The sequence below is a fragment of the Macrotis lagotis genome, chromosome 2 (genome assembly GCF_037893015.1).
Source record: "Macrotis lagotis isolate mMagLag1 chromosome 2, bilby.v1.9.chrom.fasta, whole genome shotgun sequence".
In the NCBI taxonomy this organism is placed as follows: Eukaryota; Metazoa; Chordata; class Mammalia; order Peramelemorphia; family Peramelidae; genus Macrotis; species Macrotis lagotis.
Genome location: NC_133659.1, coordinates 80555383 through 80579263, shown reverse-complemented (window position 1 = coordinate 80579263; position 23881 = coordinate 80555383). Strand labels below are relative to the sequence as shown.

The 23881-nt window shown below is 35.7% G+C and overlaps 1 long non-coding RNA gene across 1 annotated transcript in view; it reads right to left on the bottom strand.

The window, feature by feature from the left end:
• The window catches only part of LOC141511069 (uncharacterized), a 93808-nt gene extending 71405 nt beyond the window's left edge, over window positions 1-22403 (bottom strand). Inside the window, exons 1-2 of the long non-coding RNA XR_012475260.1 lie at window positions 22342-22403; window positions 13379-13573 (exon numbers count right to left, since the gene is read on the bottom strand). This is a non-coding gene — a long non-coding RNA (uncharacterized LOC141511069). The remainder of the gene's footprint in view (window positions 1-13378; window positions 13574-22341) is intronic.
• Window positions 22404-23881: the final 1478 nt, after the last annotated feature.

The following is a 23881-nucleotide window of genomic DNA, read 5'->3' as shown; positions in this document are numbered from 1 at the left end:
AACAATAATATCAGCATAATTGACCACATCAGTAATAAATCTAACAGAAATCATATGATTATCTCAAAAGATACTGAAAAAAACTTGACAAATTACAGCACCCATTCCTACTGAAAACACTAGAGAGCATAGGAATAAATTGATTGTTCCTTAAAATAAGCAATATCTATCTGAGACCATCAATAAGCATTATATGCAATGGGGATAAGCTAGAAGCATTCCCAATAATATCAGGGGAAATAAGGCTGCCTGTTATCACCACTATTATTCAATATTGTATTAGAAATGTTAGCTTTAGCAAAAGAAAAAGAAATTGAAGGGATTAGAATCAGTAACAGAAACAAAACTCTCACTCTTTGCAGATGATACAATGGTATAAACCTAGAGAACCTAGAAAATTTTCTAAAAACAAACAATTGGCAAATTTAGCAAAGTAGCAGGATATAAAATAAACCTACATATATCCTCAGTATTTCTATATATTTCTAACAAGATACAGAAGCAAGCAATAAAAAGAGAAATCCCATTTAAAATAACTGGATATTTTTTAAAAACTTGGAAGTCTACTGCTAAGGCAGACTTAGAAGCTCTATGAAAACAACTATAAAATGCTTTACACACAAATAAAATCATATCTAAATAACTGGGCAACATCAATTGCTCATGGGTAGGCCAAGCTAATATAATAAAAATGACAAATCTACCTAAATTAAACTATATATTTAATGCCATACCAATCAAACTTCCAAAAAATTATTTTAGTGAACTAGAAAAATAGTAACTAAATTCATATGGAGGATCAAAAAGTCAAGAATATCAAGGGAATTAATATTAAAAAATGCACAAGAAGATGGCCTAACTATACCAGATCTAAAAATTATATTATAAAGCATCAGTCATCAAAAACTGTCTAGTACTGGCTAAGAAATAGAGTGGTAGATCAGTGGAATAGATAAGGTAGAAAAGAGAGCAGTAAATGACTATAGTATTTACTGTTTGATAAACTCAAAGATTCCTGCTTCTGGGATAAGAACTCACTTTTTGATTAAAAAAAAAACTGAAGGTAGAATGACTAAACCAACACATCACACCCTATACCAAGATAAGGTCAAAAGGCCAGATTTAGACATTAAAGATAATATTATAAGTCAATAAGGAGAACAAAGAATAGTTTACCTGTCATGGAAAAGGGATCAGTTTATGATCAAAGAAGAGATAGAGAACATTATAGAAAACAAACTCAACCACCTAGCTGTGTGACCTTGGGCAAGTCACTTAACCTCATTGCCTAGCCAAAATAACAATAATATTACATGTAAAAAACAAACTGGATAATTTTGATTATATTAAATCAAAAAGTTTTTGCACAAACAAAACACTGCAACCAAGATTAAAATGAATGTAGTAAATTGAAAAACAATTTTTATAGATCATGTTTCCAGCAAAAGACTCATTTCTAAAATATATAGAGAACTGAATCAAATTTATAAAAAAAAAATCATTCTCCAATTGATAAATGGTCAAAGTATATGGAAAGGCGATTCTCAAACAAAGAAATCAAAGCTATCTATAGTCATACAAACAATTGCTCTAAATCATTGATTAGAGACATGCAAATTAAAGCATCCCCAAGGTACTACCTCACACCTCCCTGATTGGCTAATATGATCAGAAAGGACAATGATCAATGTTGGAAGGAATGTGGAAAATCTGAAACACTAATGTATTGCTGGTGGAACTGTGAATTAATCCAACCTTTCTGGAGAGTAATTTGGAATTATGCCTAAAGGGCAATAAAAATGTGCATACCCTTTGATCCAGCAATACCACTACTGGGTCTATACCCTGAAGAGATCATGATAAAGGGTAAAAAATCCCACATGTACAAAAATATTTATAACAGCTCTCTTCATAGTGGCAAAAAATTGAAATTGAGGGACTGCCCATCAATTGGCTGAACAAATTGTGGCATGTATATGTGTGGAACACTAATGTTCTATAAGAAATCCTAAGAAATGGGATTTCAGAAAAGCCTGGAAAGACTTGCATGATGCTGAGAGAAATGAGCAGAACCAGAAGAACATTATACACACTAACAACAACATGGGGTGATGATCAACCATGAGGGACTTGTTCATTTCAGCAGCACAATAATCAAAGACAATTTTAAAAGACTTGTGATGGAAAATACCATCCATATTCAGCAAAAAAACTGTGGAGGTTAAATGAAGACCAAAGTTTGTTATCTTCAATTTTTAAAAATTGTCTTAAATATTATGTATTATATAATTCTGTTATCCCTAATGCTTTCTTCCGTTTGTAGCTGATTCTTCTCTCACAACATTTTCATTTTTTTTTTTTAGATTTATGCAAGGCAAATGGGGTTAAGTGGTTTGCCCAACGCCACATAGCTAGGTAATGATTAAGTGTCTGAGACCGGATTTGAACCCAGGTACTCCTGACTCCAAGGCCGGTGCTTTATCCACTACGCCACCTAGCCGCCCCCATGCATTTTCAATTTCGATCTGTTTAGTATGGTTACAAATGTAATTATATATATATGTACACACACACACACATACATATATATATATATGTATATATATATATATATTAAATTGCTTTTTCTTTGGGGCAGGAGGGAGGGAAGGAGGGAGAAATGTAAAACTCAAAGTCTTGCAAAAAATGAAAGGTTAAAACTACCATTTTATGTAGTTGGAAAAAATAAATAAAATATTTATTAAATGGCCCCTCCCAAAAAATAACTAAATTTTCTTTTTTTAAAAAACCTTATGTTCTAGAAGATAGGGAGAGGGGAGACAATAGATAAAAATATAAGTAGGTATACAAAATATGTATAAAATGAATACAAAGTAGAAGGGAAGAATTTTGCCTGAGAAGATCATCACTTAATAGAGAAGCTGTTGTTAAAGTGGAATCTTAAAGAAGAAAGTATGGAATTATATGAGGTGGACATAAGGAAATAGTATATTGCAAACATCAAAAGTAAGCAATGTAAAAGGCAGAGAGGTGGGAGGTGAATCATACAGGAAGGATGATTGGAGAGAGCTATGAAGTATGGGAAAAGGAAGTAAAATAGAGTTGGAAAGGTAGGAAGAGGCTAGGTTATGGAAGGATTTAAAAACCAACCAGAGGCAGTATAAATTTGATTGGGAAGGCCATTAGAATTTATTTAGTATAAAAACAATATTTTTAAAATATTTTTAAAAATCACTTTGGAAGTTGTTTATAGAAAATGGTTTGGAATAGGGTAAAATGATGAAGAGAGACCATTTAGGAAGTTACTGTAATAGTCTGGAAAGCATAATGAGAATCCAAACTAGGATGGTTGTATGCATTTAAAAACAGGGAACAAATAGAAGAGATATTTTAGAAGTAGAAATGGAAACATCTAGTGATTGAGTTGATATAGAGGATGGGAGCTGACTTCATATCTATTCAATCTTAACTTGCATGTTGCAATAAACTTTTAAATCAACAGGAAATGTCCCCAAACTAGGCCTGAAGACAAACTACAATGGAGTAATACATAATACAATGGAGTATACACTGCTTTGTGAATTATTTTATTTCAATAAACTGAGTGATATGATAGGTCATTAAGTGATCCAGTGTGCTTTTTCTACATTTATTTTCAAGTTTAGACCCAGACCTCATTTTATTGAGTATGGAACTAACCTTAAAAGAAAGCAATTTAAATCCCCTAAATTTTGGAAGGACTTCGAAAAAAATAGTCTATAGTTTTGTCACCTTTGAAATCTCTGTCTCATGGTCTAACTGGGCTTTACTATCAAGGTTCAGTTTTATTCTGCAGACCTGGCCAAAATAAGAAGTAAACATTTTAAAATCAATTGAATTTCTGGTCTCTAACATAATATTATTAATATGGGATAAAATAATAACAAATACAGTACAAAACATTCTCCAGGTATTAGCATATTAATAGCAGCACTCAGTACTAAAGATGTTTGTATCTATAACCTTTGCTCTGGACAAATGATAGAAATACATTAAATGTAAATTGCCATGGAAGTATTCAGTCAAAACAAGTTAAGAAACAAGGCAAGAGTAAAAACGGACAAAAAATAATCATTTGGAAAGAATAAAGGCATTGGTATAATCATAAGGATTGGAGTGAATTAATTTAACAGCAATAAAGCATAGCATTCTTATTTTGACACTGAATAATTTTGACCCTTATATCTGTTTATTTGAATATTCATCTCTCACTTGAGACTTTCTACCTGGCCCTCCTCTAGCCCACATTATTCAAGAATAGATTAGGATAACTGACATTTACATACTACTTTTAGGTATATAAATCATTTCACTATTTTTACTTGAGCCTCACTAAAACCTTATTAAGTATTATTATCCCTATTTTACATACAAAGAAACTAAAAATATATTGACTTGAAAATGGTCAGGCAACTACTGAGTGTCAGAGGTGGATTTGAACCCTACATCTCTCCTTACTCCAAAGTTAGCACACTTTCTATTACCTGCAATGTCTTCCTAAATTACTAGAATAATAGATGATGCATTTCTATGACAATTTCCAGGAAAGAAAGGAAAGAAATTGTGTGGCCTCTTCCCTTGCTTACATTCCATTCCAAGAGAATCCATTCACTTCAGAACTATAAAAACACGATAAAGATTGCTCCCTTTCCTGAAGTAACCTAAAGGAATGTGAACTCAGAGGCAGAATATTACAATAGAAAAATATATCATATCCCCTACTATATCAGTAAAACTCAGATTATTATCTATATATTCATATTCCTTAGATCAAAATGAGAACAAAAGATTGATACAATATTAAAAGTTCCAACTCCTGAAAGATTTGAGATGTAAACATAATAAACTATGTATTTGTATATTTTTCTGACAGTTTCAAGCACTCCCACATTCATCAACCTCTCATTCTTTTCAGTGTTAAGATGAGTCAATTAGCTAGCCAGTAAACATTTATTAACTGGGCTACTGGACTACTATGTTAAGCCCTGAGGATGTAAAGAAAAGTCTCTCAAAAAGCTAAGTCTAAAAGGGGAAACAGTAAGTCAACAACAAACAACAAGCAAGCTACATGTGGCATAAATGGGAATCAATAAAGAGATGGCATTAGAATTAAGAGAAATTGAGAACGACTTCTTATAGAACATAGGATTTTGAAGTTTTGGCCTTCATTCTCAAGGAAGACCATGACATTATCAGGGAGATGATGGCTATGACAAATATATGATTTGATTTTGAGGGTGTGTGGGGGAGGGTGCTATGCTGTCACCATCCTCACCTTTTTCTCCACAGCCATATGGATCCCGTGGCCAGATATGAATTGGGACTACTGGAGATGGCCCTGGATGTGAGGCAATAAGGGTTAAATACTTTGCCCAAGGTCACATAGCTAGTAAGTCTAAAGCCTCTGAAGTTGGATTGGAACTCCCATCTTCCTGACTCCAAGGCCAGTACTCTATCCACTGCACCACCTGGTTGCCTCAGGTAGGATTTTAGGTAGTACTTGAAGGAAGTCAAGAAGTAGAGATGAGGAAAGAGTGATAATGCCCAGATTTAAGAATGTTAAACCCTAACAAAAAAAAAGCAAGGAGTTCAATGTCAGTGGATCAAAAACTAAGGGTGATTTAATCCAGTAATATCTACCACTACTAGGTCTGTATCCTGAAGAGATCATGAAAAGGGGTAAAAATCCCACATATACACAAAAATCATCAGAGCAACTTTTTTTGTAGTAGCAGAGAATTGGAAATTGAGAGGATGCCCATCAATTGGGGAATGACTGAACAAATTGTGGTATATGTATGTGATGGAATACTATTGTTCTATAAGAAATCAAAAGAAATGAAATAGCAGAAAATCCTGGAAAGATTTGTATGAATTAATGTAGAGTAAAATGAGCAGAACCAGAAGAACATCATATACACTAACAGCAACATGGGGTGATGAACAACCATGATGGACCTGTTCATTTCAGCAGCACAATACTCAAAGACAATTTTAAAGGACTTGTGATGTAAAATACCATCCATCACCAGAGAAGGAACTGTGGAGTTTAAATGAATACAAAAGCTTATAATCTTCAATTTATAAAAGTTGCCTTACATATTATGCCATTTTTTCTCTCTAATGTTTTCTTTTCTTCAATTTGGATTTGATTCTTCTCTCAAAACATGATCAATATAGATCTATGCTTGGCATATTAGTATGGAGGGAGAAAAATGTAAAACTCAAAATCTTGCAAAAAATGATTGTTAAAAAAAAGTAGGGGTGAATAAGGTTTAAGAAGAATGGAAAGTTAAGGGAGGGGCAGTTTATGAAGGACTATGAATGCCAAACAGATGATTTTATATTTGATATTGGATATGATCAAAAGCCACTAGAATTTGCTGAATTGGGGTGGGGCGAGGAGAGGGAGGTGGGTATAGGATGGTCAAATATGCATTTAGGAAGATCATAGCTAAGTGAAGGATGGACCAGAGTGGAGAGAGATATGTATCAGGGAGAGCAATTAATAGGCTACTTTTAAAAAAAATTGATGATTTCTTCATTGATCTTCATCACCAGCCAACTCCCACCCCTCCATCCCTACTCTGTGGGAGAGAAGATGAAGGGGGTGAAAAAGGAGAGGAACTGTAGGAAGACAAGTCCCTTGGGGAGTCTGAGAAGGAATAGAAACCAAAACAAACACTGAGTGAGACAAAAAAAGAAAAGGGAATTGACAACTAAGACAATTAGGTTCAGGTCCAAGAAAGAAAGACATTGTTGGCCTCCTCTATCTTTTTCCTCCCCAATCCCAACCAAAATGGAATGAAACAAAGAGAGTCAGGCATGGGTTTGATACACCAGAGTGGTATCACTGTCAGAGGAGAAAATGGGATGTACATGAGAGATTTTATAAACATAAAATCAACAGAACTTAGCAACAGATTGTAAGTGGAGGATAAGAGAAACAGAGAAATCAAGATTCCATCTAGAAATCAAGCCTTGATGACTGGTAAGATGGTGATGCCCTTAATAGTAATAGGGAAGTGAGAAAGGGGGGGAGGATTTAGGGGAGGAAAGGAAGAATGATTGCATGTTGAATATGTTGATTTGAAGAAGTTGAATTGAAGACATTCAATTCAATTGTACTATAAGAATGACAAGTAGGATGCTACTGGAAAAATCTGGAAAGACATTTCAGTGATGCAATGTGAACTGAGCAGTACAAATAATAGTAATATTGTATGGTGATCTACAATGTTCCAAGGCAATGCTGAAGGACTTCTGTTCAAAGATGCTGCCCATCTCCAAAGAAAAAGCCTGAATGCCAGTGGAAAATACTTTTTATTTTTCATGTGATTTTTTGTCTGTGTTTTCTTTCACAGCATGACTTACATAGAAATGTTTTGCATGACTATACTATAAATAGTACAAGACTACATGAATATTCTATGTCATATAACTTGCCTTTTCTATGAAGGGTACAGGGGAGGGAGGGAGGGAGGGAATTTGGAACTCAAACTTTGAAAAAAATGGTAAAATCATTTTGACTTGTAAATATATAATGTAATAATGTATAAAATACATATAAATAATAAATATATTTTTTAAAATGAAATAAAAGATATCCAATTCAAGATGTTCAATAGATACTGTTGGAGATGTGAAACAGACTGGAGGTCAATTGAAGTTAGCGCTGAAGGGGTAGATTTAAGAATTACTATGGGGGGGTGGAAATAATCAGCTTAAAGATGATAATTTAATTCATCAAAACTAATGAAATCATCGAGAAGAGAAGAAAGTCCAGGGGAGAGGGACATTAAAGAATGTCCTGTGGGACATTAAAGAAAAATGGGCATAAGCCCGATAAAGATCTAGCAAAGGAGACTGAGGAAAGGTCAGATGTAAAAAGAGAACCAGAAAAGAGCAATATGAAAATCTAGAGAGAAGAGAAATGCAAAGAGAAGAGGATGATTGACACAGTGTCAAAGGTTGCAGTGAAGTCAAGAAGAGTAAAGATTAAGAAAAGACTATTGGATTTGGCAATTAAGAGGTTATTAGTCACTTTGGAGACAGTGATTTTAGTAGGTAAAGTTCATTTGCTCTGGAAAGATAAGAAGGTAAGGCACAGTGATTTCCTTATGCAGTCAGGTGGAGTGGATAGAGAGCTAACCTTGGGCTCCTGAAGAGCTACTGGCTTCAAGCTTCTGACTCACTAGCAGTGCACACCGACCTGGGTATCTAACCTCTCAGTGATTATGTAACTCTAAGACTGGTAGAGCTGTCTCAGGAGATTCAGAAATAAAAAAAAAAATCACAGGTGTATTCCCTATTGCTGGTGGGTAAGTGATAGAATCAAGATGAAAAGTCCACTTTAAGACTGATTTAGGGCGGCTAGGTGGCGCAGTAAATAGAGCACCGGCCTTGGAGTCAGGAGTACCTGGGTTCAAATCTGAACTCAGACACTTAATAATTACCTAGCCGTGTGGCCTTGGGCAAGCCACTTAACCCCATTGCCTTGAAAAATCTAAAAAAAAAAAAAAAAAAGACTGATTTAAGACTTTTCAGGGATTCTTAGGTGGTGCCGTGGATAGAGTGTTGGACCTGAACTCAGGAAGTCCTGAGTTCAAATATGACCCCAGATACTTAACTAGTTGTGCGACCCTGAGCCAATCGCTTAACCCTCTTTGCCTGAGTTTCCTCATCTGTAAAATGAGCTAGAGAAGAAAATGACAAAACCTTCCAGTATCTTTGCCAAGAACTCTAAATGGGGTCAGAGAGGGTCAGGCACGACTGAAAAACAAGTTAAAACCTTTGCAAATAGACTTTCTGAAAATGATAGAACCTTTATCTTTCATACTTTTTAAGCACTGTTGTTGTTGCTGTTGTTGTTTTTAATGTTGTAGGGCTAAAAACTAAAGACAGAAACCTGGGTACAGAGATCTGTATTTATCATTGACTCTCCAGATGAGTCACTCAGACTGAACTCACACATTGATAAGGGGAGCCCTAAGATAGAGCAGGTCTATTTTTGGTTTGATATTTTATGCTGTACAAGTGTAAAACATTACCATTATTCTTATGGTCCCTGCTTTTCTCCTTCCCTTTTTGCCTTTGATTCAAAAATTCATTGACCCAATCTCTCTTTGGAAAGGTGTCATCAAATAACTAGAATAAGCCTTTAACAGTCCCATTTGCTAAAGGATAGGAGAAACTTTGCTATTTTTTTAAACAATATTTTCCTTAAGAGGTTAGAGTCAGAATGCAACAAGGAAAAGTTTAAAAATAACAATTTTATTGTGCAGTTCATTTCAGTGCTTAAAAGAACAGTGCATCATATTAGTCTTTTGTCTAAACCCTATGTACTGTCTTTGACTCAGTAGATAATTCCTGGTGTTAGTTGAGTAACCAAGAGTTCAAGTGACTTACTGAGGGTCAAACAGTTTCTATGGATCCAAGTCAAGATTTAAATTATGTACCCCTGTCTATACCAAAAGAGTATTCAATATCAGGGGGAGGAGTTTAGAACTTCAATTTTACTCATGTGGAGAACTCCCTGGCATGGAAACCCCCTCTACCAAGGCAGATTTATAACCATCTGTAATTCTAGTCTTAGAGAAATGCCCAGGGCAATAAGAGGCTAAGTGATTTGCCCTTGGCCACAAAGATAATAAATGACCCAGACAGGGCTTGAGTTAAAGTTTTCCTGACTTCAGAGTAAGTTGTCTGCTCACAATTGCAAATTTCCTCTTTTTAATTATTTCACAAGTGAAATAACCACTTAATGATTCATTGGTAAAGACTACAGGCTTTAAAAAGTAACAGTTCTGGGGGCGGCTAGGTGGTATAGTGGATAAAGCACCGGCCCTGGAGTCAGGAGTACCTGGGTTCAAAACCGGTCTCAGACACTTAATCATTACCTAGCAGTGTGGCCTTGGGCAAGCCACTGAACCCCGTTTGCCTTGCAAAAATCTAAAAAAAAAAAATTACAGTCTTAATTTTAGTCATCCAGTGGTGGGGGAAAGATAATTTTATAAAAACAAAATATATTAAAAGAAAGAGTTATGAGAAGTCATCTAGGCTTGGTTTGTACATCAGAGCAGAACCCCACTCAAAACAACCAAACAGATGTCTGTCTAATTTTTTAAAAGATTTCCAGGAATAGAACATGCATAGTCTCCTTTAGAAGTCTGTATAAATTCAACAGTTCAAATCAGTAGTCATTCATTAAGTCCCCTTTGCTTATAGTATGCAGAACATACTGACTGCTAAGCAAGGAAGGAGATACCAAGATAAATAGGATATAACCCTTGATCTTGTGAGGATTTATGACTGAATTGAGGATAAGTAGAATTTCAACAGGTAGAAATTGAAGTTAGTTCAGAATAGGAGGATAAAAGCCATTCCAAATACAGGGCACAGTGTGAATATATATGGGAAATAGTGGGGACCAGGGCACAAAATATAGGATTGGGGCATTGTGAAGTGAAATAAGACTGGAAAGGTGAGGTGGCACAAATGTAGAGGGCTTTGAATATCAGACTAAGGAGTTTGTAAGTAATTGGAAGCTCTTAAAAATTTTTGAGCAGAGAATTGAAAGAATCAGAACTGTGTATTACAAAATTCGCCTCTTGGCAATGAGAAAGATATATTAAAGAGAACTAAAGATACATTAAAGACGGAGAGTGGGTAGACTGGTCAGGGAACTTTTGAAATAATCAATAAAGCAAATAATGGAGCCTGAATTTGGGTGATGAAGTATATTTAAGTCCAAGGCCAAATGCTGCCTTATGTCTGATCAAATTCTCTTGTAGCAATTACTCTTGTGTTTAGGGTTACATCTTGATTTTTTTCCTCTCTGATGAAGAATCTATTACCATCTTCCTACAAGGCAAGAACACAAGTCTCTTTTCCAGATCCTTTCCTCATGAATATTAATTGCCTTAAAAACCATATTCTTGTTCTCATATCTTTAGTTCTTTCATCTTTTGAGTTGTAAGGAAAATGTTTTTTTAAAAAAAAATTGAGCTGCTAGAATTGAAGATTTTGATTCCCATATATAAAAATACACAAGTAGATTACATGGGGTATAATCACACTTGTCTGGTGGGAGCAGAGAGAATTAGATACCCTCCACAGGTGAAAGTTTGATTGTTTAAACAGGTTAGGAATCTAGTCTGACTGAAGCAAGTTGCTGCTTCCCTACCCTACCTAGGTTCTCCTAGGTTCATTGTAGGATTTTCAAATTTTACAATAATATATATAGTATTTTATATATTTATCACAACTTTGTATTATTATTGCAGCCCAACTTAGAGTTTACTTCAAGTAAATCTCCAAATATAACAGGAATAGTTCATATATCAATTCTAGAGTAAGTCCAAATCTCACTACACTGTTAATATTCTCTTTTCCTTCCCTAGTAACATGACCCAAAGGAAACATATTCACATTATATTCAACAATACATTTGCTGCACAAAATGGAATAATAATAAAAAGAGCATTAAGATTCCCCAAGAAGTCTCATGTTACTCAGTTGAAAGTGTTGGGCATTAATGACTGAAACACATTTGCTCTTCCCAAGGGAATCAAACATTCCCAGAATCCATTGAAAGAAGCATTATTGTTTGTTGCCTCTCTGTGGATGATTCCTAATACCACAGTCACAGAGTCACATAGAATATACTATCTCCCTACATCCCAGTTGGTGCATAAGTAATCCCTCAAAAGGGCCCAGGGTCAGAAGTTGTTTTGATTTCCTTCCCTTTAATCTGTTCATCAACTTGTTTCCCATCTTCTCCTGTTTTTTAGCTTCTACTGTGGCTGGACTCCAGCAGGTCTCTCTATTAATATTAAATGATATTTTTGCCTCTTAGAAAAAAAGGTGGTGTAGTAGAAGACCCCTAAGGTCCCTTTCGGCTTTTAATCTATGAGTCTACAATTCTTAAATCATGGTTATTACTTTAGCAAAGAATACCAAACCCATTTTTGACTCTAGGAGACTAGCAAAAAAGAAAGTTGCATGATTCACTGTCTCCAAAAAATAACTAATGAAAATGAGAACAGAATGTAAGTCTACAAAGGAGAGTCATTTTAAAAAATGAATAGAAAATGCATTATTTTTGCTCATCTCATTGAAGTGAAATTCAAGGTCACAAGCACAACCATGCATATAAATAGGGTACATCACTCATCTAATCAAGAGCCAATGCTCCTTTTGTGAAAACATCTATTAACAATCCTTCTACCAGTATACAGAGTGACCTCAAGCACCTCTCAATAGTACATTAGTAAATTTCAATTTCAACAAGTCCTGGAAAAATCCAATAGGTGGAGAAGTGGTAGAGGTACAGCAAGGTTGACAAAGGCAAGCTTGAATTATTTCAAGCATTTGTAATCTTTCTTTGAATGTGGTATATTGGAAATAGTACTAGTTCTGAAATCAGAGGACCTGGATTTGAATTCCTCCTGTGTGGGATTTACCTGTGTGACCTTTGACAAGTGATTTAACTTCCCTGTATTTCAGTTTCATCAGGTATAAAATTAGAGAGTTGGAAAAGATGAGCTCTGAGGTTCTTTCTAACTCTGAAGTTATGATCCCATGTAATTACTAGCATCCCCAAGGCTGTGATACAGAGATCTTATCCCATCATTAGTGGTGGAGTGACTTCAAAGTATGCTATGGAAATTACATGACATCCTCTAGGAGAATAGGAAACTCTAAAGGTGGAAACTATTTGTCGTCTTCTTTGTATTTTCAGCACTTAGTGGGTGCTTAACAAATAAATATTTGTAGAACTGAATTGAATTGAATCAAGGTCAACCTGTGCCTTAAATAAGTTTCAGATAGTTTGGAAAACATTTTGAAGTACCTACTATGCACCAATCCCTGTATTAAATGCTGAAGATATGAAAAGAGGCAACAGATGCTCACAATCTAATGGGGGAAGACAACAAGCAAAGTTGGGAAGGTAATGGAATACTAATGTCTTTTTAAGCTACTGTCCTAGGTAAAAGTATCCAGAAAAGGTACATTGATACCTAATTAATCCTTGGCATGTGGTAATACAACCTATATTTATTGTTCAATAATGTCTGATTTCCTGAGAAGTTGCCATTTTCAGTTACTTAGGAGAAAGGCATCTCATAAAATTATGACAGGATTACTCTAATCAAGGTTTTAGGGAACAAAGCCTATTAATAATAATAATAATAATACCAACTTTCATTTAAATATCATTTGATGGTTTGCAAAGCACTTTCTCTCCAGACAACATTGAGAGGCAAGTGGTGCTATTATGAACATCCCACATCCCTATTATGAGGTTACTGTGGCTCAGAAATGAGAAATTACTTACCCAAGGCCACACAGCTAGTACAGGATAAAGTTGATTCAAACTCAGGTGTTCCAGTGCTCATTCCACTACAACATTCTGCCTTCCGGCAACAAAATGATGCTGGCTACTTCCTATACAGTTTTGATGAATTTAACATTTGTGAAGAATATGGTACAGGAAATCAAAGCAGCTGTGGTATGTTAAATGGAAATCAAACTGAAAAACAAAGAAAACAAAAGAGATCCTTTAAAACGTATATAGCACTTCCCTCCATTTCTCCCGGAAGTAGAGAATAACAGGTGTACATTTACTGTCAGACTCAGCTGATGTGTTAGTTATTTTTTGTTAAGCATTTCCCCCCCTTTTTTTGTATTCTTTCTTACAAGTGATGGTTTGCTAAGTAAGGGGAAAGGCAATGGATAAGGATAAGGGGATAAATGTATTCAGAAATGAAGGCAATGTAAAACCAAAACATATCCATTAAAAAAAGAAAAAAATGGATCCAGGATGCCTTTTACTATCTGTAGGATTTTGGGAAAGTAATTTGAGTTTCCTTCTCTTAAAGATGAGGATAATAATAATAATACAAACATTATAGTAAAATGGAAATAAAAATAATTTGTACAACTTCAAAAAGTTGTGAGGATTTGTAAAAATGTATGTAAAGTACTAATCACTTTGTAATAGAAACCTGCTACCCAATAAGCACCTGTTTGAATTAGTCAGAACCAGTTGGAACTGATATGAATGGGTCAGAACCAAATTAAAGCAGTTTGAATAATTTTATTCTGGACATTATTTGAACTATAAATGGGCTTTTATTTGACAAATGAAGAGTTATTCAGAGGAGTTGTAAGGATGTAAGATGTAAGAAATGATAGTAAAGCAAAAAAGGGGAACAAAGGAACAGCAATAAAATATTTTTAAAATACAGAGTAGAATGCTGAAGTTCAGAATGGGTCACAGATAAGTAGGGCAGTTCAACTTAATATATGCTATACTTTTTTAAAAAACATTGTGCACAATAGAAATTCACGTTGCCATGTATTCTTTTTTCTGTTTTTTTTTGTAGTCATGTTCATGTTTGTTGATGTCTGTCAAGTTTATAATAAAAAGAAATAAAACTTCTTAGAATCCAGGTGGTAAAAAAGTAGGTAGCTCAAAGGTTATTAAACCTATTTTACTGACTAGGAAATTGGAGCTCAAAGGCAGAATTATATACCCAAGGTCACACAGGTAATAAAAAAGCAGAATCAGGATTCAAAGTCAAGTCTTCCGGTTCTTTCAGGCCATTTGGGCCAAACTTCTTTGCCAAACCCTCTCTTTACATACTCTGCTTATGAGAGGTACTAAAAATTATATTGAGGGGGGAGCTCTCAATTATTGGAAGAAAACTTTTTAAGAAAAACATTTGAGATTGTCTCAGAGACCTCACCTTTTTTAACTCCAAATAATGGGCTAACTTGGAATAAACTTACAGAGTAATGCACTGCCCCATGTAGAAGCCACACAATTTAAGGACAAGTTTTCTACTTATTTGAATGTGCCCTAGTTCCTTGTACATTTGGCTTCCCTCTTCACAGTTCTGTGTCACTTTTCTATAAATATGCTTTTTGAAGGAAGCTACCATGGTTGTTAAGTGTCTTTGAGGATATTACCACCTGTATTTAGCAAGTTTCTCTGATGTAGGTCTTAAAAAGAAATTCAAGGTAATTAGAAGGCATGCCTACATAAATATCCCTCTGGGTAAGATCTTATCAAATTTCTTAAATGGTGCTAGATTGGGATAGGAGCATAGATACTATTTAGAGCTGGAAGGGACCAGAGTTCATCTAAACTCCTAGTTCTCACACTTTTTGATCCCAGTTCCATCACAGGCCCCCATCACAATAAATAAAAGCTTGATCTTATTTGTCATATCTATTAGTGTTTGCAATGTTAGAAATTAAAAATTTTAGTATTTTTATAAAAAATAGTTTTCACTTTCCTGACTCTTCCAAAAGGGACTGCTTAGATTTCATAGTTTTGGTAATATTTTTGAACTTATTTTGTTTTTCCAATATGGATGATCAGATAGATCAATGACAACACATAAAATAGGTGTCATATCAATAAAAACTTATTTTAAAAACAGAGCAATTTATACAATCATAATATTGTAAAGATAAAAAACTCTGAAAAATTAAAGAATCTGATCTTTTATGATCACTCATAATTCCAAAGGACTTACAGTGAAACATCGGAACCATTTCCTGCCAAAAGGTGAAAGATTTATGTTGGAAGGGAGGAAGAGAAGACAACATTTCACTGATTAAGAAAAAAATAATTTAAAAGAAAGTGGAAAAAATGCTTCCACTGTTTAATTCAAAAAGAAAAAGTGAGAAGTATAGATTTAAAGAATCTACCTCAAGTGTTCACATGACCTATTTATGCCTGCCCTGTGATAAAGCATTACAAGTTTGTATTGATCTGATCAACCAAAGTTGGACACCTTGTAACTTAACTATGACATAGTGATGGCATTTTGATCCTCTTCAGGAATGAAGAACAACAACCAAACAACCACCAGCAAGGTGTAAAAAACCCAGCATACTTGTGCTAAGAGAAATAGTTAAAAGATGATGTTTTGTCCTTCATTCTTGAAAAAGACCGTGACATCAGGGAGGTAATATCACTAACAAGCACATGAATTGGATGGGGGCAGGGGGCACACTAGCCTCACTTTCTCCTCCAGAGTCATATGGGTTCAGAGGCCAGAGAGGAATGAGGACAGTTGGAGATATCCCTGGATAGGAGGCAATCAGAGTTAAGTGACTTGTCCCCAAGGTCACATAGTTAAGTAGCAAATGTCTAAGGCTGGATTCAAATTCCTATCCTCCTGACTCTGAGGCCAATGCTCTATTCATTGAGCCACCTAGCTAGCTACCCTTAAAAGATGAAAGTGGGGAGAGTATATCCAATAACTGGAAATGACTGCTAAAAATCAAAAGCATCAGAATGCTTGTTTTAAAAAAGGAAAATAAATAAGGAAAATTAATTTATGTGCAAAAAACTAAACCATTATATTAGATGATCTTTAAAGTCTCCTTCCAACTTTACAACTTCAATCCCAGTAATTCGAAGAGCAAGCATTAATAAGTAGGGTGAGCAGAGAACTTTGGATTGAAAGTGCCTTCTTTGTTGAGCTTTGAAGGCAGACAAATATTCTGGGAGACAAAGATGAGGGTGGAGAGGATTCTGGCAAGAGAAGTATGTGGGCAACAACAAATGCATGAATGTAGGAGAAGGAATGTAGAATTTGAGCAGTAGTCCAGTTTGGGTGGAATATATAATATCAAATGGGTACTAATATGAAATAGGACTAGTAAATTGGGAGTCAAATTGTGAAGGGTCTCCAATGCCAAGTTCTGGAGTTTTCAGCTTAGACCAGAGACAATGGAGAATTACTAAAGGATTTTAAGGAAGGGAATGACATGTTCAGACTTGTAACCTTCAATTATTTTGGCAGGAATATGAAGACTGTAGAAGAGAAAGACTGGAAGCAGAGAGACCAGTTAAGACATTATTACAATAATTAGGGTGATGAGTGATGACAGTCTGAACTTGGGTAGTAACTAGGTGAGTGGAAATAAAAGAACAAAGACAAAGATGATGTGGAAGTAAAATCAGTGAAAGTTGGTAACTAATTGAACATGGGGGTGTGGTCAGAGAATGGAATGGGTGGGGGGGAGAGAAAAAATTCAACTCAACTCAAGAGAATGTAATCTCTCTGTAATCTCTGTAATCTGTAATTATAGATAGACCCTGAACAGAAATTGGTAACTATGAAAAAGGAATAGGTTTAGAGAAGATAATCATTTCTGCCTTGAAAATTATTTTCTAGAGAAAGTCTTTCTCAGCCTCTCAATTCTGGTTCCTTCCCTTACCTTATGATTTCCTATTCATCCTACATAGTATTTGCATGTACATATTTATTTACTTGTTATCTCTCCCATTGATTGTGAGTTCCTTGGGGGCAGGGATTGTGTTTTTGCCTCATTTTCTATCTTTAATGCTTACCACAGGGTCTGGCAAATAGTAGGTATTTAATGAATATTTATTGACTAAGATTGCAATGCCAAAAAGGAATGCAAATAATGCTTAATAGGCAGCTGGTGATACCTAACTAGAGTTCAAAAGATAAAATCAGTTTGAACATATGTGTATGTAGATAGATAGAAAGATAGATGATAGATTAGATAGATATGGATAGATATTTATAGATAGATATAGATATAGACATACACACATACACATACTACTCGAAAAGGATCTACTCAAAAAAGGATCATTGAACTCAAGGGAGCGTTTTTATATAATACTGGAGGAAGGGAATATATAAAGAGAAATTCAGTCCAGTCCCAGGTATCCTATATTTCTTAGGAGTAAGGATCCTGAAAGGAATCTTAAAGATCATGTGCTATGTAAAGTTTGGTCCTACATTTTACAAATTAGGAAACTGAAGCCCACAAAGGCTATAAAAGATAACTGGTAACTTTTGGAGAGAACAGTTTTTGTGGAAATAGGAAAAGGTAAATTTTTTTTTTACTTGATCAATAAAAAGACGCTTTCACTCTTCATTTGGTCAACAGTAAACAGGACATTGCTATTATTAATAAAACCACTCAAAAAAAAATTCACCCTAAGGATCTAGTTGCCCTTTTGTCTTAGGTGGTGAGAGTTTACCCCCAGTAGGTATTGATTAATTGTTCTATTCATTTGACACTGTTATTCAAAGGAGAATCAAAGACTTCAGACTAGGACAGCCTTAAAATATTCATTTAAAATTTTTATAACAATTGAAATTTCAGTGTTTTGTGCTTTTACTGTGGGTTGCAGTGAAGGCCAGATTCCACCTACAAATTCCAAAAGCAAATAGAATAATATTAGATCATGGTTCAGTGGAAAGAATATCAAACTTAGAGTTAGAATACTGGACTTCAAGTCCTAGTTTTGCTATTTATTAGCCATGTGACCATGGTCAAGCTAGTTAACTTCTCTGGACTTCATTTCTAGCTTAAAAAACAATGATCTCAAGCAAGTCAAAATTGTCTTGGTCACATCTTGAGGGGTTTAATGGGGAGGGGGAAAGGTTAGGGAGATAATAAACAAGTGGCTTATGGACCAGGCATTGTGCTAAGTACTTTTCAAATGTTATTTCATTTAATTCTCACAACAACCTTATCTTCATTTTACAGCTGAGAAAACTGAGGCAGATAGAAGTCAAATGATTTGCCTATGCTTTCACATCTAATGTGTCTAAGGGTAAATTTGAATTTGTGTCTCTGGCTCCAGCGCAACACTCTAAATGCTGTAACACCTAGCTAACTAAAGGATTATATTCCTGTGTCTGCACTGTCCCCTTTACCAACCATCCTTCCCAGTCCTTACTTCCCCACTACTCAGTCTATATTCTTCACTTGAAAGTAATTAATTGCTAAAGTATTTTGAAAGAGAGAACTGCCAAATGCCACAATATCTATTTCATTCATTCATTATTAACTGAGTTAGTGAAGTGAAGTGAAAAGAATTCTGGACATGATAGCAGGGTTTCCCTACTAGCCCAAAATGGGCAGGGTTCTGTCCTGGACCCTCTTCTCCTTTCTCTTTTTTTACTTTTACTTGGAGATCTCATCAGCTCCCATGGATTCAATTATTATCTCCCTTCAGATGATTTTCAATTCTACATATTCACTTGCTGACTTCCTGTCGCTGCACCACCAATTGTATAATTTGAATTGGCTCTCTCATGGATTTTATAAATTCGTATGTCCCAAATGGACTTTTTTCTTCAAACCCTCTCCTCTTCCTAATTTCCCAATCACTTATCAAAGTCTGTCCTTTCTCCCAGTCACCCAGGCTTACCACCTACAGCTGTCATCCTTTGACTCCCCAGTCGCTCTCATCCCCACCCTCCTTGATTCAATGAGTTGCCAAGTTCTGTCCTTTTACCTTCATGGCATCTCTTGAATGTGTTCTCTTCTCTTCTCTGACATTGCCACCACTCTGGTGCAGTTCCTCACCACCCCATGCCTAGACTACTGTAATAACTTGATGATTTCCATGTCACAAGTCTCATTCCAGTATCATCGCATCATCAATTCAGCTGCCAAAATGATCTTCCTATCAATAAACTCCAGTGACTCCCTAGAATGTACAGAACCAAATATAAAATCTGTTTGGTATTCAAAAACCTTCATAACCTGCTACTCCCCACCCTTCCAGTTTTCTAAATTTGCCTATTGTCTTCCCCACTAGACTCCATCTTTCTTAAGACGGGAATTGTATTTTGCCTTCCCTTGAATCTCTTTCACTTAAGCTCCTTATATATACTCTGCAGAAGAGTGACACTAGCCTCCTTGTTCTTCCTTGCACAAGAGAATCCACTCCTGGCTATGGACATTTTCTCTGGCTACCCTCAATTGTCTGGAATTCCCTCCCTCCTCACTTTGATCTCCTGGCTTCCCTGGCTTCCTTCAAATCTCAGCTAAAATCCCACCTTCTACAGGAAGCCTAGACTGCTCACTCTTTTGTTTTTGTTTTCTTTTTTCTTTTTAGGTTTTTGCAAGGCAATGGGGTTAAGTGGCTCGCCTAAGGCCACACAGCTAGGTAATTATTAAGTGTCTGAGTTCCGATTTGAACTCAGGTACTTCTGACTCCAGGGCCGGTGCTCTATTTACTGTTTTACATTGTGTGTGGTATATGGTAGGTGCTTAATAAATATTTATCAAATTGTAGCAGTCTGTATTGTTCACAAAATCAAATCCCAAAATCCTAAATAATTTAGAAAAAAAAATTGGTCATTTGGTAGAGGAAACTGAGCTGGAAAAGAGATGTAGTTCCCTCTCTTCCAGGCTCTGGAAGTTTTACATTACATATAATATAGACAAGAGTGCCAACACATGAGTCATATGTACACAGATCAACAATTTTGCTGAGAGGGCAACTTGAGTACAAGATAGATTGAAAGGAATATGAGTAAATGTAAAACATCCATAAAATTTGAGCAAAGTCAAAACACAAGGGAACTCAAAGCACAAGCTTGGGTGGACCCAAAACAAGAATATTCTGAATGGATCCTGGATCAGGGGTAGCCCAAAATTCCTTGTAGCCATCTCCAGCATTCCTAGAGAGCTACTAGGGTCAAATGACATTCTGGGTATAGACCTTTAATCACCTAAGGTTGCATTTATTTATTGACTGACATAGGTTCAAATTCTGGTTCTGACATATACAGTTGATATGGCTTTAGTCAAGGAATTTAGCTTCTCCAAGTCTTAACTTTCTCATATATCTAAAATTAAGGTAGCAATACTAAACCATATCACAAGATTGCTGTGAATCAAATTGATTGTTAATATTGCTACTATCTGACTAGGTGGTACTACTAGTGAACAAAGTAGACTGAGCTGTCAAATCATCCCTTGAGCCAGATGTCTTATCTGGCAAATTCTCTTTCCCTTCTTCACTTAGGTAGAACTTTCCCAACAACTCAGTTACCTTCAGAGACAGACTTTCTCTTTCTCTAAGCCTCCTTTATCTGTCATATGGAAAATGTCCTTTTCAAACTCAGCTGTCTCAGTGGCTCCCTCCAGGAAAAAGAGAAAGGAAAAAGTCTTTGTTTGCTCACCTACTAGGGTTACTATCAGTCCACTTAAAAACAAAAACAAAGCAAAGGATATCTAGAATTCTTTTACCAGGCTTGCAATAAAAATCTAATTCTTATCTCTATTTTGCCTAAACAAGTTCACTTCTGGGTTCCTTTCGAAGTAATTCTGTTTCCTGCCTTCCCTCTTTGAAAGATAGAGAGAGAAAAAGAGAGATAATTAGATATCTTAAATAAAATTTTAACTGAATTCAAATCCAGACATCTACTAACTCTGTGACCTTGGGGCAAATTACAATCATTGCTTGGCTTAGTTTCCTCATCTGTAAAATGGGATTGATAATAACCCCTACTTTCCAGGATTGTTGTTAGGATAAAATGAGTTAGTATTTGTAAAGTACTTTGTAAACCTTAAAGCACAATATAATGCTAACTGTTATTGTTATTATATTATATTTAATAGATTAAAAATAAGATCACTAATTAGAAAGTAGAGATATAAAGAGACACTACCTGAATACATGCAACTCTCCCTGAAGAGAGTTTGCCTCATCAACCCCTCCAACCTGATGAGCAACGCAGTTTTTGACCAGGCCATAATTCACTTATAGATCTTAGATTAACACTGCCCTACTTCAAGTCTCATCAAGGTATGGATCTTGTCCTTTGTTCCCCATGACCCACGCTCCTTTCATTTGCTTATACAATTATATTTTCCTTTGCTTCCCCATTCTTCCCACTTGCTTTCCTTCATTTGTCTCTTCCCCAAAAGCCTTCTTAAAGTTAGAATCAGCTACATGCTGATTAGTCTTTCCCCAGGTCAAACCTGAAGACCCAGAGCTTAGAAAGCACAGAAGGGGGTCTAATGAGTGGGGAACTGCCTTTCACCCACCACTGTCTTCTCATGTTTTGTTGGAAAGAACTCAAAAAGTAGGTTACAGTACTATTATTATGAATAATATTAATCCAATAATTATTGATTCAACATTCAACTTTCTAAATGTAATAGTTTTGGATATTATATAAGTGGTTCCTGGCACATCATGGATTTTCCAATAAAGGGGGCTCTCCTGTTTGATCAAGGGCCATATTGAGTGATGCAGACAATAAATACTACTGGAGTTTGGAAAAGGAAGAGATGTAGCTGGGGAAGATATTGTGGAGAATGTGGGTCCTAAAAAAGACCTTGAAAAACAGGTAAGAGGGGAATTGGAGACATTATAGGCAAAGAAAACAGTGTGAAAAAGAAAACAGGTGTGTGCAGCCATAACTAAACCATAACTTTGCCTATAACATTTTAAAAAGCCTTTAAAATTCGGTGTCCCATTTCAGGGCCTACCAGCAATCTGTTCAAGCAGGAATGTCAACTCAGGGAGCCACTGGCTGCCTTCCTCTATCCAGTTCCGGCTGGGCTGGGTTGCCACACTAAAGTAATAGCTTCATCTTCAGCAGTTATGGATAAGAGAGTTCAGGTCAATCTAAACTTGTCATTTTACTGATTTTTCTTTAACACATTTTCCATTGAATTTTTTTTTTCAGTCTTCTGGACATCTGTAAACATTTATTATGGAAAAGAGGCTGCTTTGTGTCACTACCTGTCCCCACCCTGACACAGCCTGTTGACTTTTCATGCAGGAAGCTATTGGTTTACACTGGGAACAGTTGGTTTGCTGGGACAATTCCCCTTCATCAGGTAGCTTTTATTCACCAGGTGTCATGTTGAAGATGGGAGGCTGACAGAGCTCACCTTCTAGATAGGACAAAAGTTGCTGGACCGACTGCTTGGATTTATTTAAGCACTTATTCACCAGGCTTAGGTATGGGTGCATTTTTCATTTCTTTTACAACAAATGACTTCAAAATATTTGAAAAGGTTTCCATAGTTTCTGCACTGTGTTGTAGAACTTCAGGGCTAACAATAATTGTGTATGAAGACCCGTCTTAACCACAGAATCCAAATAGTTTAAAGTTAGAAGTTAGTCCCTCTCAGAAATTACTTGTGATTTTCTGCAGCTTGTTGAGAGCAGGATCTCTTTTCCACCTTTGTATCCCCAGTACTGCCCTGTAGTAGGGTCTTAATAATGTTTAAAGAAAAAAAAATGAAGGAATGTCTCTTAACTATGTGTCATTTTTACCTGTCTTGTCCTGCCTCTGGTTTTTCTCTCCTGCCCTCTTAATTCTATCCATCCTTGAAATTCCACTTCAAGTAAGACTTTTCTTTATAAACCTTTCTATGACATTGCAGCTCTCACTGCTTTCAGGATCCTCAGAACTCCCCCTGGAATTTAATATTTATATCTCACAATTTGATGGTGAAGTATATTACTTATTGTCATTAATTAATAGCCTCACTCCATCCCCAACCAGACTGTAAATTTCCTCAGTGCAAGTACTATAGGAGTTTAGTAGATAGAGGAAACCCAATTAGTCACAAATAAGTCTTTCTTTCACTAAAATCACCATAATAAGAAGTTGGACCCAAATGTGCACAAAATAGATGAATACCCAGCATTTTGGGAAAGACTTCATTGGAAAGAAGTTTGAATAATGAGCACCCAACCTCCCTTTCCTTAAGACCCCATTAAGTCTTCCTGATCCTTCCCCACTCCACTCCCATCAAGATAAAAATGATAACACTCAAATTTCTCATAGCATTTTCTTTTTAAAAATATTATTTTTACAGCATTCTTTTTTTTAAATCTCAGTTCCAAATTTTCTCTCTCCCTCCCACCCCTCCCCCATCCACTTTTATTTTTTGCTTCCCTTCTTATTTACCTATTAGGCAAAATAGATTTCTATGCACAACTATGTATATAGTCTTCTATCTTTGAACCAATTCTGATAACTGTGAGGTTTAAGAACTGCCAGTCAGAACCACC